Raw genomic sequence first — 3,451 nt, forward strand, 5'->3', positions numbered from 1 at the left:
GAATATGTTATATCTCACATGCATCTGAGACATAAGCAGAGAGAAAAAGTGGGAAAAGAGTAAAAGGGCCAAGCCTCAGTCTTAAGGAAATTCAAAATTTAGTGCCTGAGCAGAGCAGCATGAACCAGATAAAAATATGAGGAGCTGCTGGGAGAGGTGGAAGCACATCTAGGAGCATGTGGTGTCCCAGTACCATGGGTAACCACATTCTATTTCTATTTACTGTGACCCCATGACCCTGGTCATAGCTATTGGGCAAGAAGTAGGCATTTGATCTAAGTACAGCTCGTTTGCAGACTAACTAGAAGCATATGAGTTTTTCTGACACAAATCCTCTTCCCAGCAGGAACTCTCTACGGATGGTGGGTGAATGAAGAAATTGGATCCTCTGCCTTGGAGATGCTGAATGCCAAACCCATAGAAGGAGGGAGTCCTTGGTGAGCAGAGCAGAAACCAATGACTTCCAGGCAGAGAGGGCAGCTGAGTGGTCATTATGGTAGAGTGGGAATGGAGCTCTTCCTGCTTAGTGGGAGGAGATCACCTGGTATCTGGAGTTACACTGTATTCTAAACAAGCTTTCTTTCTCTGAATTATGTTTCCTTCCTTATGAAGCCAAACTGTGTGGTTGTTTATATGTTTTTATAAACAAAGGGCTACTTGGTGATTAGTCTCATAATTCTTACTTCAGCATGTGTCCTACAAGAAAATTTACCACAGGGGAAACCTAAGTCTGTTCCTTACAGAAAAGAGCTGCCCGTTCTCTTCCATTGTTCAGGTCTTCCTATGCTCTTTTATTTTCTCATGCTTGTTTTCACATGGACTTCATCCACCAGTTTCTACCAGCCTCACTCTGATTATGTCCACATGTATGTGTGGATTCTTTTATGTACAAACTCTAATAAAACTCTGAAACCATGGCCCACTAGTTTGACTCTGGAGTGGTTTTGCATTTAAAGCAACAGGGCTTAAACAGGAATTTCAATCTTATCTCTAACAGGGTCCAAGAACTCTGTACACATCCAGTCTTATCAAAGTTCCTGCCCTCTTGGATTCTCTAGCATGTCCAAACTCCATGACAGATCTCACTTTCCTACTTTCAACAGGAAGGGCCACAACCAAAAGGGGCAGCATTAGGTAGGATGATCCAGAGTCCAGGGCATGGTACCTGCTGACTCATTATAACCACAAATAGTGATTCTTTTCACTCAGAAGTGCGCCAGTTTGGACTGTAAATTTTTTCCTCCATAAATCCTATAATTTCCACTGGCCTTTCCCCCAAATAAACATTTAACCTAAGCTCTCTCCTGCAATACTCACATCTCCCACATTCTTTTTGTGTCACACTGAAGTCCCCATAGGGATTGTAATTCTTCCCTTCTGATAGCTTATCTTGTAAGAATTCACTCACCTAGACTTTGTCCTTGCTTTCCTCAGAGACCAGAGGAAAGAAGAGGAAAACTGTGAATACACACACCTAATAACTTTATCCTGGCACGCACACACCTTTTATCCTCCACTTTGTTATCTGTTGTTTTCTTTTTTGCAAAATCCTGACAGCTCATTGCTCTCATTGGAGAGTAAGCCTTTTCTCAATCCCCAGAGCAGGGCCTTTCTCATCCTACCCTGGGTTTATTATACAGAGGCACCAGTATAACTGTGGATGTAGGTGAAAGTTCTGAAATTAGAAGACCTTAGCTCAAATTCTGGTTTCACTAAATGTTGTGCCCTTGAGCAAAGCACTTAGCCTCTAGGATCTCCCTCTCCTCTTCAGTGACATGGGTCTAAGAAGAATATGTACTCACAGAATTTTGAAGCTTAAGTAAGATGATGCATGTAAAACATTTCGTTTCTGTTAGGTCTAGGGCTCATTATGTTTATGACTATGCTTCTCATTTCTCATGCATGAAGTTCACCCTCTTTTAAAACATCTTCAAATTATCACTGCTGTCACCTGTTTTGTTTAATATCTTCCTGACTGTGTGTAAATTCCTGGAAGACTTGAATATGTGCTTATTGTTTTTCTCTGAGCCTGTTTGCCCTTCTGCAACCACCTTTATTTCTTGGTTCCATGCCCATTAAACTCTGTTCACCTTCCATATCTTTGTCATATTGACTGGAGAACTAACATGCTCCAACATACTAGTAGGGCTGTAACTTCTATTTCCTGGCCATAGTCTCCTTTCCTTTTCCATTATCATCAACCTTCATAGCTAAGTTGTGGAGCCAGGATTAAAACCTTGGTCCTTCTGAATTGAAAATGCATGCTTTTGCTATGAAGTTCCTCTGCATCTTTGTGACAAAAGAACTATTTAGTTTCTTCTCTTACAAGTTTATACCAAATTATTATTGTAGTCAGAGCTCTTGTAAGAATGAGAAGTGAGCTTGTCATTGACCCTTTAAAGTATATCTCATTAAAATACAGTTCTAAGGACATACATAGTCAAAGAGGTATGATGATGATATGGTTGGCCACTGGATCTCCAGTGGGGAGCAACTCCTTTTGAGTCAAGTGAGCCCAACTTCAGAGATTTTTTTGCATGGTGTATGTTTCATACCCCAAAGTTCTGAAAAGAAGTAATTTCTTCCCCCATGGGAAGAAGAATCTGGAGAATGTACTAGATGAAAACATAAAATAGAATGATGAAAATTATTCTATGTACATCCTGGAATTACTAAAATGGTAACCTGGGAAGCTCATCAGGGCTGCAACTATGAACTTTATACTATCTGCATAAAAAGGGCAAAAGTTTACAATATTACTCATCCCCAGTTTGAAGAGAAGGAAACTGCTGAGGAGATGTGGCCATTCAGAAAGACCCCCAAAATTTTGTTCATCCAAATTTAAGCATAATCAAACTGATGAAACTTGGCCACCCAGAGACCATGACTTTTATTTCATTCTAATTCCATTCCATATGGACCAATGATGGATCTTCAGTAAATCACTTTATAACAACGAGTCATATAAGGAGTCTGTTAGCTTGGTTATGAAGCAACAGTCCAAAAAATGATGCTATGATTAAAAAATCCATCACTAGAACAAGATGCATATTTTACTTTTTTTTCCCACTTTGAGTCTTTAAAAACCTAATGGGTTGGGCTGAGGTACAGCTCCCTTGCAAAAGTGTTAGAAAACTTTCTAAGTCTTTGGCATAATAGACTCTTATTACCAAGATTTTGTCTCCTGAAAATGCAACTGACCTAAAGTCATCATTTAGTTTCTTGTTTATTTTTTGAAATGATCTCTTACACTAACAATGAAAGTGAAAACAAACGACTTGTGTATAGGTCTCTTCCATGCTATTTAGAGTTTAAATGAATATTTGTTAGCCCCCTTTCTTACTGTAGCATTAATTTATTTACCATTTGATGGGGCCACCTAAATGAGAGTTGTCATTGATTGTAGTAACCGATGCCTTCTATTTTCTTTGGAGTAAGTACTGGACTCTGA

The sequence above is a fragment of the Sciurus carolinensis genome, chromosome 5 (assembly GCF_902686445.1).
Source record: "Sciurus carolinensis chromosome 5, mSciCar1.2, whole genome shotgun sequence".
Classification (NCBI taxonomy): domain Eukaryota; kingdom Metazoa; phylum Chordata; class Mammalia; order Rodentia; family Sciuridae; genus Sciurus; species Sciurus carolinensis.